Source organism: Ambystoma mexicanum, chromosome 3p (genome assembly GCF_040938575.1).
Source record: "Ambystoma mexicanum isolate Mex_15411 chromosome 3p, UKY_AmexF1_1, whole genome shotgun sequence".
NCBI lineage: Eukaryota > Metazoa > Chordata > Amphibia > Caudata > Ambystomatidae > Ambystoma > Ambystoma mexicanum.
In genome coordinates, this window is record NC_090925.1 from 1,071,940,893 (window position 1) to 1,071,953,781 (window position 12,889).

Below are 12,889 nucleotides of genomic sequence, written 5' to 3' on the forward strand. Positions count from 1 at the left end.
GTGTGTGAGGGCATCTGTTTGTGTGCCAGGTGAGAGTGTGTGCGCCTGAGTCGAATGGGTCAGCCATGTGCTTCATGCAAGACATCCTGGGCAGCTGCATTTCGCCATTGCAGTATCCCTTCTGTCAACAGTAGACATCTAGCCCAACAGCACCCAAGTTGGCCTTGAAGTGTCACCTTGCCACTACATTGTTGATTATTTTCCTATGTTCAATCAGACAGATTGTATGCATTCCACCACTTATACTAGGCATTCCTCAGTCCTCTAGTCACATGTATGGCATGGCCATGGTAAAGTGGAGTTACTTTGTTACCTGGATATCATATGTTCACACATGTCCCTGTGCAATTGGACCATATTGGACTGGCAGCTCCAGGTGATAAAGCAGACCTGTCAGAATTAGAAAAGCTATTGCATGTGGGAACTGGACAGAATGAATAAGTGCTGCCCTCCTCTCCATCTACACTCAAAAGCAATGGCACATGCCATCTGTGTGATGGCATGTGTGTGTCACCTGGCAATCACAGGGCAATGTGTGATGCCACTGCCAGGCAGCATGCATGAAATGTGTTCATCTTCCATCTTTGTGTAATGAGTGTGTGCCATTTGCCTGCCCTTAATACGCAGTGAGGGTGCATGCATGGGAGGGTCTTAGTCATGTGGGACATGTGTCAATCAAGTACTGGTTCTCTTGTTTCACAGCCCTCATTGTGTGCCATGGTGCTAATGCGGGTTTCCATTTCTTTGTCATTATGTCATTGCAGGGGAAGACGCACCTGATACTGCTGGGGTTGTGGAGATGGTGCAGAGCCAGGAGGGGTCCGAGGGCCGACCAACCACCAGTGAGGGACGTGGTGTGCTGGTGGGTGAAAACCCACAAGTGCTGCAGGTCGTGCTCTCAAGGGGTGTCTCTGGCTGCACCTCCCCCGAGCTGTACTCAGCTGTTGACTCGGATGATGAGACCTACGTGCCGTCGCAGGTGAGTGTTCCAGGGAGGGAATCTGTTCTGTCCCACCCACCTGCACCAGGGTCAGAACCCTCAATGGGGATGTCAGTGTTGGCAGCTAGGCCTTTGGTGGTTACGGATGCAGGGTCACACTCTGCCACATCTGATCCTGTTCCTGGGCCAGCAGATCAGAGGGGGAATGCAGTCCTGCAGCCTCAGGCAGTGCCGGCACAGCAAGGCGCAGTCCGCCTTGCCCCAGACAGGTGTGGTGCCCGCCGACATGGTGGCCGTACGCCACCTGGCAATACCGTATGGGAGCAATCCATTTACGGTATGGCTACCCAACAGGCAGCATCATCCGAGATGATGGCTCAGGCCATGGATAGGGTGGCCACTTCCATTGTCCCCCCTGAAAGGCTGATGGAGCGACTAGAGCAGGCAACCGACTCCATCTGCCAGTCACACAGGGAGGACATGTTGGCGTCCAACAGGGACAGGCGGGCGGCACTGGCGACTCTGCAGGAGGCCTTCTCCATAGAGTCCCAGGGCCACAGGGAAGCCCTGAGGCAGGAGCTACATCAACTCAGGACGACTCTTGTTGAGCTAGAGGCTTCAACACACCAAAGGACAGAACAGCAGCTGGAGCGTCTCACCCGTACGCTCTCAGCTGAGATGCAAGCAACGAGGGCGGAGGTCCGGGCATCCCGTGAGTTGTTGCATGGGGACCTCCGCACCCTCATCCTCCAGAATGAGACCTACCACACCTGCATGCTTGCAGCCATGGAGGAACAGAGTAGGGCCTTGCGTGGGCTGCCTCCCATAGTGCAACCACCTCCGGATGCAGCTGCACAGGGTGATAATAGCGACAGCAGTGATACTCCCACAATAGGGTAGCCGTGTGGGCCATGAGCCCATGGAGGTGTTTTTTTTTCCCAGGATCCACACAGGTGGTTTCTGGTGTGCACCCTGACCTCGGACCTCCTGGGTGGCCTCCCCAACCCCCCCGGGCCCTTTAATGGCCATTTTTGATTTTCTTTTTATTTTTATATTTTTTAAATTTTCATTTTTATTTTTATTTTAATATTTTTCCCAATTTTTTGGGGACACATTGTTGGCTTCCGTGGTTCCTGTGGGCATACGCTGCATTGTGGCTGGGCACATGCAGGCTTGTCATGTATTAGGTTCAGATGCCTGGGTTTGAGTCACACACACCCCTCCAGCTTCCCGTTTCCATGGGCTTGCAAAGGGTGTGCCCAAGTGACATTGAAGTACATGGTGACATTGGACTCCCACTACATGTGTGGGTAGTCTAGTCAATACTGTGTATACATTCCTAGTGCATATTGCTGTTGTGTTGTACACTGCATGTTGCATTGATGTGTAACTCATCATCTGTGTCTGCCTCCCAATTTGCAGGTCCCTTCCTCATGTCTACACAAGGCCCTCTAGTCTGGAGATGGGGTCCTTGTTGGCAGCAGTGCACCTACAACTCTACATGGCACCAACACTGTTCAGTTGGAAGTGGTGGGAGTGCAGGCATATCCAGGTGGTGAGACAACTGATTTATTACATTACTGAAGTCATGTTTATGGTAGTACGTGCTCAAGTATGTTGTTTGTCCTGCATTACAGTGAGCATTTCAGGTGTAGGAAGTTTCAATTGGGGACACTGTACATCGCAACACTTGTCACATTGTGGGGATTACTTTGTTTACCTGCACATAGCATGACATGGCACGGTGTGTTGTGTGGCGGTGCTGGGGATGGGTTGGGTGACATGGCACTGTCCTCTTGTTGCATTTAGCAAGTGGGTATTAATTTTGGCTGCTTGAATGTGTTCCTTCACAAAACTGCATTGGTGTTGTGTGTGGGTAGGGATGCACACATTGTAACACTTCCAGGTGAACAATCTCAGGCTGATATGCTTTTCACGGTTGAATCTCCAGACATTCAGGATCAGTGTCAGGTTGAGTCATCATTGATTGTCAGATGGAATGTGCCAGGCCAGTGTGCACTCCACAGGGGAGTGAATACTATGTGAAGTAATTAGCCACTAGCTGTGTACGGGCTGCCTCCCCTCGTGCACTTTCCCCTCCCATGCGCAGCGGCTGTGCATGTGGTTGGGGATGTGGGGCCACCACCATGTCCACGGGCAGGCCCCGGCGTGTTGCAACATTGTGCAGGACACATGCTGCCACTATGATCCTGCACACTACTGGGGGAGCGTATAACAGCTGCCCGCCAGAATGGTCAAGGGAGCGAAAGCGTGACTTTAGCACTCCGAATGTGCGCTCCACTATGCCCCGGGTTGTAATGTGGGCTGTGTTATATCTTACCTCGGGTGGCGTGGTGGGGTTCCGAATTGGCGTCATCATGTGGGGGCTGAGAGGGTAGGCACTGTCCCCTGTGGAGGTGGTGATTGGTATCATTGGTGGGGTTGTGACCTTGCTCAGTATCCAACATGCATGCATGTGCAGTGGCATAGATACTCACCGAGAAGCCATGTATCGCCATGCCGCCCAGCATCTATGTCCCGGCATAGGGTGGACATTCGGTAAATGAAGCTGTCGTGGGTGGACCCGGGATAGTTGGCATATACTGAGGTGATGATTCCCTTGGCATTACATACTACCTGCACGTTGATGGAATGCCAGTGCTTGCGGTTCCTATAGATGTGCTCTGATGCCCTGGGGGGACGTAGAGCCACATGGGTGCAGTCGATGGCACCTAGCACTTTGGGGAATTGTGCCACTCCGTAAAAATCCAGGGCGGCAGCATGCCTTTCAGCAGGTGTTCTGGGCAGGTATATGTGCCTGCGGACTGATGGGCGTGCAGTGATGATGTCCAAGACCTGGTGTAGGCAGCGTGACTGGGTGGCCTGTGACACCCCACCCACTATGGCATTTGTCCGCTGAAATGATCCAGTGGCTAAGAAGTGCAGTACATTGAGGACCTTCTCCAGGGGGCTGAGTGCTTGAGAGCACAGGGTGGGTGATGTGAGGTCATCCTCCCACTCACTCACCAGGTCCAGTATTATGTGTGGTGGAAACCTGTACCTTCCATACACCTGGTCATCAGGCATCCCGAAAAGGCTGGTTCTGGGTGTGAATATTCTGGCCCTGACTCTCCTCCTCCTCCTCCTTTGGTAGCCCACTGCCACTGCTGCTAGGAACGGTATGTTCATCCTGGCATCTGGCTTGTTATTTGAAAAGTGCGCAAATTAATGCTTTGCGCGTGTTCTAGGCGAGCGTGTGACCCGCGCACCCCTGGAATCTAGTTCCCACTCCAATAGCGTGTGGAAATTCCCACGCAGCAGCCATACAGGTGCGCTGACGTACTTGCGTGTGTAAGTGCCCGCGCACCCCTGAAATACACGTACATAGGCCAATCGCGTGTACGCGCACTTTTGTCCAATTACACGCAATGAAATACACGTACATAGGCCAATCACGCGATGACACTCTGACGTGCAGTATTTCCACGTGTGTTCCGTCATCACGTGCTGAGTGGGGAACGCCCGTGCGGGTCACGTCAGACGCGCTTACGCGCTGAGGGACTCTGGTCCAATAGAATCGCGTATGCGTGCTGATGCGCTTACGCGCTAAGGGCCTTTCCTCGGATTTCACGCTGACGTGCAGGATTTTCACGTGCCAAATCACTCCGTATCAAGCTGGCCACCCGAAAACACACGGAACACCACGCTCCTGCCCAGAAGGCCGAGTTACTGCCCCCCAGTGCCCCGAGCAGCCTCCCACGTGCTATCTGCTGCTGCCTGCCTGCCTGCCTGCCTGCTGCCACCGTGCCCTGCCATTTGGTGCCTGCACATCAGCCATCTGCAGGGGTCCAGTTGCTGTGTCCACCCCTGCTGGAACTGAAGACTCCCAACTGGGATTACATCGCTCCACAGCCCAGCCCCAGGACCCAGTTGCCCACCCACACCTGCCTCTGGGGTTGCCATGTCGGGCACTTCCACATCTGGCACCAGTGGCAACCCCAGGCCAGAGGGGCAGAGGGGCACCAGCTTCACTGCCACCGAAGTTGGTGTCCTGGTGGAGCATGTCCTGGGGCAGTATGATGCCCTCTTTGGATCGTCCCGCGCCAGCAAGGAAGGACGGGAGAGGATCTGGGCCGACTGTGTGGTTGCCATCAACGCGGAGGGGGTGGCAACCCGCAACGTCCAGAAGATCAAGAAGCGCTGGGAGGACTTGAGGTCCAGGACCCTTGTGAAGGCCCGGCGCCTCGTGGAGGGGGGCCGGGGCCGCATGAGTTCCATCCAGAAGAGGGTCCTGGAACTCGTACGCCCAGCGCTCCACGGCCAGGTCCTTGAGAGGGAGGCCCGTCTGGAGTTGAGCGGTATGTGTCCAAGCATTACTGTGTGAGACAGGGCATGTTGCGGTGTGCTGGTTCTATGATACTTGCCTGTATGTGTGCCATGGGCCATGTATGCATGTATGTGTGCAGGGACATCATGGTAATGCATGTGCGACCAGTGATGTGTGACCCACATGGTTGTTGCATGTGTTGAAATGCGGCATGGGGAGCCCTATGCAGATTTTGGACATGAGAGCATGCCAGTCTCTTTACCTGGACATGGATGGGGGTGAAGGATGTGTGCTGATGCCAGGTACATATATGGTAGCCATGTCTGTGTGCCTGACCTGTGTGTCTGTGACTTGTGCATGCCATGGATGCATGACACATGTGTGTGACAATGCACAGATTCAGTGACGCACCCAACTTACCCTTGTTTCGCCTGTGTTCGGTGTGTTTGGGGCCAGATGGATGTGACTGAGGTGAAGTGTGTGCATGTGATATGCATGAGCCATGATGCATGTGAGTTACATATCATTGAATGTTTCTAGTGTCCATTGGACATGCATGGAAATGTCCATGGCATGCACCATGCCTGTTACTGTGTGTGTTTTGCCTGGACTGACCCATGTGTTGTGGAGGGACATGATGGAAGTGTACTTTGACAGTGGTGCTCATCTGCTATTGCTTCCTGTCTAGGGGACCATTGTACAGTAGCCTGATGCTTGTGTCCTTTGTCTCCCTCTACGCAGCGGCTAGTGAAGAAGAGGGCGGAGACGGCGCTGTGGAGCAAGGCGGCGGGGATGCCCCCACGGCTGCAGCGGAAGGGGTGGGTGAGCCCCCACAGGGGCCTGCTACGGCGGGAGACGGTGAGGAGCCATCCAGGTTGGTGGTTTGCACAGAGGAGGAGGAGGCCGACACTGGTGCACACATGGGGCCTGGTGGGAGCATCCCTGCTGGTGCAAGTGGTGCAGTCCAGGGCCAGGGGCAGGAGGCAGCACAGGTCACCGTGGAGGGGCCTGTGCATGTCACTGTCCCTGACCCTGTGAGTGCACCACCATGCACCAGCAGGGATGCCCCGTCCCAGGCCCATCCGCAGGTAGAGGGGATGTCCATGTCACCTGACTCCCCTCCACCTGCGGACGTGGTAACCCCTGGCCGCGTGGAGAAGGTCCTGATTGGGGTCGCGATGCGCACGGCTGTGATTCGTGATGACGTGCGTGCTTCCCGGGAGGAGCACGCACGTCATCACGAAGTGCACCGTGCCGACGTGGCCCAATTGGGATCGGCCATGTTCGGGGGTTTCCTGCATGTGTTGGCCAATCTGACGGCCCTCTCCTCCTCTGTGCAGGCTATCCACCGGTCGTTCTCCTTGCCGTCTTCCGGCCCAGATGCCACCAGGGCCCCCTGTGGACCTGCCCCGACCAATGCAGCCAGCTCGGAGGGGATCCCATCCCTGCCACAGTTGGGAGTCGGAGGTCCAGCAGGCGTGGACAACACAGCAAGTGGACCCCAGCAGATGGAAGATGTGACGGCATCATCGGGCAGGGCACGTGCACGACGGCGTCGGTGGTTTCCATCAGCCTGGATGCCGTCGTGCTGGCAGAGGCAGTGGCGTCGGAGGCAGCAGCGGGCTCGACGTGGGAGGCATCATGGCTCGGGCCATCAAGATCAGAGGGGCAGGCATCGGCCGGAGGGCAGGGCAACCCTGGGATGGTGGTGTGTTCCGTGTGGGAGGAGTTTGGCCAGCAGATAGGTGCGGAGCGGCAGCGGGCGGAAGAGGAGCGGCTCGCCATGGTCAGGGCGGAGTTCTCCATGCGTCGGGCATTGAGGCGGGCTGAGTGCCTCGAGGAAGCTCGCAGGGAGTTTGAGGTGGACATGGGGTTGTCCCTGCGAGACCTCGGGGCCAGGACAGAGTCCCGCCTCCAGGACATCGACATGGAGTTCGATGATGCCCTGGCCAGCAACATCACCAAGTGAGCCGCAGGACTTGCCCGCTGCCTTTGTATATAGTTATTTAGTTAGTTAGTGCTAGGTTTCCTTTATTTATTTTTATTATTTTGGACCGCTCGGACAATGGCCACTTTTTTGTACATATATTTTTCATTAGTTAGTGGTAGGTTTCATTTTTGGTGTTGGGCTCATGGACCCTGGAACATTCCTGTATATAGTTTGTTTTTTTGGGAGATACATTTTTTTAATTTCTTATTGTTTTCACCATGACGTAATGGTTTTTCATTAATTTCCTATGACATGATATTGCTTTGGACAAAATCATTTTAATTTTTTATTCCTTTGTTTTTTTGTTTATCACTTTTGTTCTCGGACATGGGCCATTTATTTACTTAGCCACATCGTTGTATGTTTGAAAGGTTCACTTATTTTTGGTATTTAATACCTTTTTTATATTTTCTTACACTTGTGTTATTTTCTCATTGGTTTGTTACATGTCATGATATGGGTTTTGACATTCACTTGCACCCATTGTGTATGTGTGTGTGACAGACATGTGTTCTTTTGCATACTTGGCATTGGGGTTGTGTCATGTGATTGCATTCACTATGTGGGTGGATGCAATCCTTGCCTGGGTGTTTGTGCTGGGTATGCTGGCCATTACTGCCATGATTGTGTATCGTCAGGACCTGGGGCCAGGGGGACATGTGTGGGGGCCTGCTGGCAGGTTCCCCACATTGCTGGGGGGTGGGGGTGGTGGGAGACATGAGTGGGGGCCTGGTGGAGGGTGCCCCTGGTGGCGGGGGGGTGGGGGTGATAGGGGACATGAGTGGGGGCCTGGTGGAGGCTGCCCCTGCACTGCTGGGGGGTGGGGGTGGTGGGAGACATGGGTGGGGGCCTGGTGGAGGCTGCCCCTGGATGGTGGGGGGTGGGGGTGGTGGGAGACATGAGTGGGGGCCTGGTGGAGGGTGCCCCTGGTGGCGGGGGGGTGGGGGTGATAGGGGACATGAGTGGGGGCCTGGTGGAGGCTGCCCCTGCACTGCTGGGGGGTGGGGGTGGTGGGAGACATGAGTGAGGGCCTGGTGGAGGGTGCCCCTGGTGACTGGGGGGGTGGGGGTGGTGGGAGACATGAGTGGGGGCCTGGTGGAGGGTGCCCCTGGTGACTGGGGGGGTGGGGGTGGTGGGTGACATGAGTGGGGGCCTGGTGGAGGGTGCCCCTGGTGACTGGGGGGGTGGGGGTGGTGGGAGACATGAGTGGGGGCCTGGTGGAGGGTGCCCCTGGTGACTGGGGGGGTGGGGGTGGTGGGTGACATGAGTGGGGGCCTGGTGGAGGGTGCCCCTGGTGGCGGGGGGGTGGGGGTGGTGGGAGACATGAGTGGGGGCCTGGTGGAGGGTGCCCCTGGTGACTGGGGGGGTGGGGGTGGTGGGTGACATGAGTGGGGGCCTGGTGGAGGGTGCCCCTGGTGACTGGAGGGGGTGGGGGTGGTGGGAGACATGAGTGGGGGCCTGGTGGAGGCTGCCCCTGCACTGCTGGGGGGTGGGGGTGGTGGGAGACATGAGTGGGGGCCTGGTGGAGGGTGCCCCTGGTGACTGGGGGGGTGGGGGTGGTGGGTGACATGAGTGGGGGCCCGGTGGAGGGTGCCCCTGGTGACTGGGGGGGTGGGGGTGGTGGGTGACATGAGTGGGGGCCTGGTGGAGGGTGCCCCTGGTGACTGGGGGGGTGGGGGTGGTGGGTGACATGAGTGGGGGCCTGGTGGAGGGTGCCCCTGGTGACTGGTGGGGTGGGGGTGGTGGGTGACATGAGTGGGGGCCTGGTGGAGGGTGCCCCTGGTGGCGGGGGGGTGGGGGTGGTGGGAGACATGAGTGGGGGCCTGGTGGAGGGTGCCCCTGGTGACTGGGGGGGTGGGGGTGGTGGGTGACATGAGTGGGGGCCTGGTGGAGGGTGCCCCTGGTGACTGGGGGGGTGGGGGTGGTGGGAGACATGAGTGGGGGCCTGGTGGAGGCTGCCCCTGCACTGCTGGGGGGTGGGGGTGGTGGGAGACATGAGTGGGGGCCTGGTGGAGGGTGCCCCTGGTGACTGGGGGGGTGGGGGTGGTGGGTGACATGAGTGGGGGCCTGGTGGAGGGTGCCCCTGGTGACTGGGGGGGTGGGGGTGGTGGGTGACATGAGTGGGGGCCTGGTGGAGGGTGCCCCTGGTGACTGGGGGGGTGGGGGTGGTGGGTGACATGAGTGGGGGCCTGGTGGAGGGTGCCCCTGGTGACTGGGGGGGTGGGGGTGGTGGGTGACATGAGTGGGGGCCTGGTGGAGGGTGCCCCTGGTGACTGGGGGGGTGGGGGTGGTGGGTGACATGAGTGGGGGCCTGGTGGAGGGTGCCCCTGGTGACTGGGGGGTGGGGGTGGTGGGTGACATGAGTGGGGGCCTGGTGGAGGGTGCCCCTGGTGACTGGGGGGGTGGGGGTGGTGGGTGACATGAGTGGGGGCCTGGTGGAGGGTGCCCCTGGTGGCGGGGGGGGTGGGGGTGGTGGGAGACATGAGTGGGGGCCTGGTGGAGGGTGCCCCTGGTGACTGGGGGGGTGGGGGTGGTGGGTGACATGAGTGGGGGCCTGGTGGAGGGTGCCCCTGGTGACTGGGGGGGTGGGGGTGGTGGGAGACATGAGTGGGGGCCTGGTGGAGGCTGCCCCTGCACTGCTGGGGGGTGGGGGTGGTGGGAGACATGAGTGGGGGCCTGGTGGAGGGTGCCCCTGGTGACTGGGGGGGTGGGGGTGGTGGGTGACATGAGTGGGGGCCTGGTGGAGGGTGCCCCTGGTGACTGGGGGGGTGGGGGTGGTGGGTGACATGAGTGGGGGCCTGGTGGAGGGTGCCCCTGGTGACTGGGGGGGTGGGGGTGGTGGGTGACATGAGTGGGGGCCTGGTGGAGGGTGCCCCTGGTGACTGGGGGGGTGGGGGTGGTGGGAGACATGGTTGGGGGCCTGGTGGAGGGTGCCCCTGGATGGTGGGGGGTGGGGGTGGTGGGAGACATGGTTGGGGGCCTGGTGGAGGGTGCCCCTGGTGACTGGGGGGGTGGGGGTGGTGGGTGACATGAGTGGGGGCCTGGTGGAGGGTGCCCCTGGTGACTGGGGGGGTGGGGGTGGTGGGTGACATGAGTGGGGGCCTGGTGGAGGCTGCCCCTGCACTGCTGGGGGGTGGGGGTGGTGGGAGACATGGGTGGGGGCCTGGTGGAGGCTGCCCCTGGATGGTGGGGGGTGGGGGTGGTGGGAGACATGAGTGGGGGCCTGGTGGAGGGTGCCCCTGGTGACTGGGGGGGTGGGGGTGGTGGGTGACATGAGTGGGGGCCTGGTGGAGGGTGCCCCTGGTGGCGGGGGGGTGGGGGTGGTGGGAGACATGAGTGGGGGCCTGGCTGAGGGTGCCCCTGGTGACTGGGGGGGTGGGGGTGGTGGGTGACATGAGTGGGGGCCTGGTGGAGGGTGCCCCTGGTGACTGGGGGGTGGGGGTGGTGGGAGACATGAGTGGGGGCCTGGTGGAGGCTGCCCCTGCACTGCTGGGGGGTGGGGGTGGTGGGAGACATGAGTGGGGGCCTGGTGGAGGGTGCCCCTGGTGACTGGGGGGGTGGGGGTGGTGGGTGACATGAGTGGGGGCCTGGTGGAGGGTGCCCCTGGTGACTGGGGGGTGGGGGTGGTGGGTGACATGAGTGGGGGCCTGGTGGAGGGTGCCCCTGGTGACTGGGGGGGTGGGGGTGGTGGGTGACATGAGTGGGGGCCTGGTGGAGGGTGCCCCTGGTGACTGGGGGGGTGGGGGTGGTGGGTGACATGAGTGGGGGCCTGGTGGAGGGTGCCCCTGGTGGCGGGGGGGGTGGGGGTGGTGGGAGACATGAGTGGGGGCCTGGTGGAGGGTGCCCCTGGTGACTGGGGGGGTGGGGGTGGTGGGTGACATGAGTGGGGGCCTGGTGGAGGGTGCCCCTGGTGACTTGGGGGGTGGGGGTGGTGGGAGACATGAGTGGGGGCCTGGTGGAGGCTGCCCTGCACTGCTGGGGGGTGGGGGTGGTGGGAGACATGAGTGGGGGCCTGGTGGAGGGGGCCCCTGGTGACTGGGGGGGTGGGGGTGGTGGGTGACATGAGTGGGGGCCTGGTGGAGGGTGCCCCTGGTGACTGGGGGGGTGGGGGTGGTGGGTGACATGAGTGGGGGCCTGGTGGAGGGTGCCCCTGGTGACTGGGGGGGTGGGGGTGGTGGGTGACATGAGTGGGGGCCTGGTGGAGGGTGCCCCTGGTGACTGGGGGGGTGGGGGTGGTGGGAGACATGGTTGGGGGCCTGGTGGAGGGTGCCCCTGGATGGTGGGGGGTGGGGGTGGTGGGAGACATGGTTGGGGGCCTGGTGGAGGGTGCCCCTGGTGACTGGGGGGGTGGGGGTGGTGGGTGACATGAGTGGGGGCCTGGTGGAGGCTGCCCCTGCACTGCTGGGTGGTGGGGGTGGTGGGAGACATGGGTGGGGGCCTGGTGGAGGCTGCCCCTGGATGGTGGGGGGTGGGGGTGGTGGGAGACATGAGTGGGGGCCTGGTGGAGGGTGCCCCTGGTGACTGGGGGGGTGGGGGTGGTGGGTGTCATGAGTGGGGGCCTGGTGGAGGGTGCCCCTGGTGACTGGGGGGGTGGGGGTGGTGGGTGACATGAGTGGGGGCCTGGTGGAGGGTGCCCCTGGTGACTGGGGGGGTGGGGGTGGTGGGTGACATGAGTGGGGGCCTGGTGGAGGGTGCCCCTGGTGACTGGGGGGGTGGGGGTGGTGGGTGACATTAGTGGGGGCCTGGTGGAGGGTGCCCCTGGTGACTGGGGGGGTCGGGGTGGTGGGTGACATGAGTGGGGGCCTGGTGGAGGGTGCCCCTGGTGACTGGGGGGGTGGGGGTGGTGGGAGACATGAGTGGGGGCCTGGTGGAGGCTGCCCCTGCACTGCTGGGGGGTGGGGGTGGTGGGAGACATGAGTGGGGGCCTGGTGGAGGGTGCCCCTGGTGACTGGGGGGGTGGGGGTGGTGGGTGACATGAGTGGGGGCCTGGTGGAGGGTGCCCCTGGTGACTGGGGGGGTGGGGGTGGTGGGTGACATGAGTGGGGGCCTGGTGGAGGGTGCCCCTGGTGACTGGGGGGGTGGGGGTGGTGGGTGACATGAGTGGGGGCCTGGTGGAGGGTGCCCCTGGTGACTGGGGGGGTGGGGGTGGTGGGTGACATGAGTGGGGGCCTGGTGGAGGGTGCCCCTGGTGACTGGGGGGGTGGGGGTGGTGGGAGACATGGTTGGGGGCCTGGTGGAGGGTGCCCCTGGATGGTGGGGGGTGGGGGTGGTGGGAGACATGGTTGGGGGCCTGGTGGAGGGTGCCCCTGGTGACTGGGGGGGGTGGGGGTGGTGGGTGACATGAGTGGGGGCCTGGTGGAGGGTGCCCCTGGTGACTGGGGGGGTGGGGGTGGTGGGTGACATGAGTGGGGGCCTGGTGGAGGCTGCCCCTGCACTGCTGGGGGGTGGGGGTGGTGGGAGACATGGGTGGGGGCCTGGTGGAGGCTGCCCCTGGATGGTGGGGGGTGGGGGTGGTGGGAGACATGAGTGGGGGCCTGGTGGAGGGTGCCCCTGGTGACTGGGGGGGTGGGGGTGGTGGGTGTCATGAGTGGGGGCCTGGTGGAGGGTGCCCCTGGTGACTGGGGGGTGGGGG